The following is a 616-nucleotide window of genomic DNA, read 5'->3' on the forward strand; positions in this document are numbered from 1 at the left end:
AAGGAAGAAGTTGTGGAGCTGGAAGAAAGATTGCAAGTCCTTTAGTTCACCTTTATGATCTATAGATGAGGAATCCTAGGTCCTCAGAAGTGCAGTGACATTGTGAGCCAGAGAGAACAATTGATAACCAACGAGCAGGTTCAGCCCGGTGACAGGGATGCTGCTACAGTGACTTCCAGCAGCATCTGAAGTGCTGAGCACATGGTCCGGGGGGGCAGGCCCTCTGACTCCGTCTGCTCATCGCCACGTTTGGGCACTGCTGTATGTCCCCACCACCTACTCTACTTTACGACGTCGACCTTCACTCATCTCATAGGTGAATTATGGTTTAAAATGGAAGGTTTAAAAAACAAGTTGGGAGAGGACAGAAGTTCTCCCACTGCAGTCACAGCTGATTCTCACAGCCAGTTGGCCTGGAGGTCAAATCTCCCCCAGTATTACCTAAAACAATCAAGGCTTAACTACAACAAGATTGCACACAAAGACCACAAGAGGGTGCACCAAGAAAGCATAAAAAATGCAGAGACAAAGAAACAGGACAAAAATGATAGACATGGAGGATATAGAGTTCAAAACCCCACTTTTAAGGTCTCTCAAGAACTGTCTAGAAGCCGCC

Source organism: Myotis davidii, unplaced genomic scaffold (genome assembly GCF_000327345.1).
Source record: "Myotis davidii unplaced genomic scaffold, ASM32734v1 scaffold332, whole genome shotgun sequence".
In the NCBI taxonomy this organism is placed as follows: Eukaryota; Metazoa; Chordata; class Mammalia; order Chiroptera; family Vespertilionidae; genus Myotis; species Myotis davidii.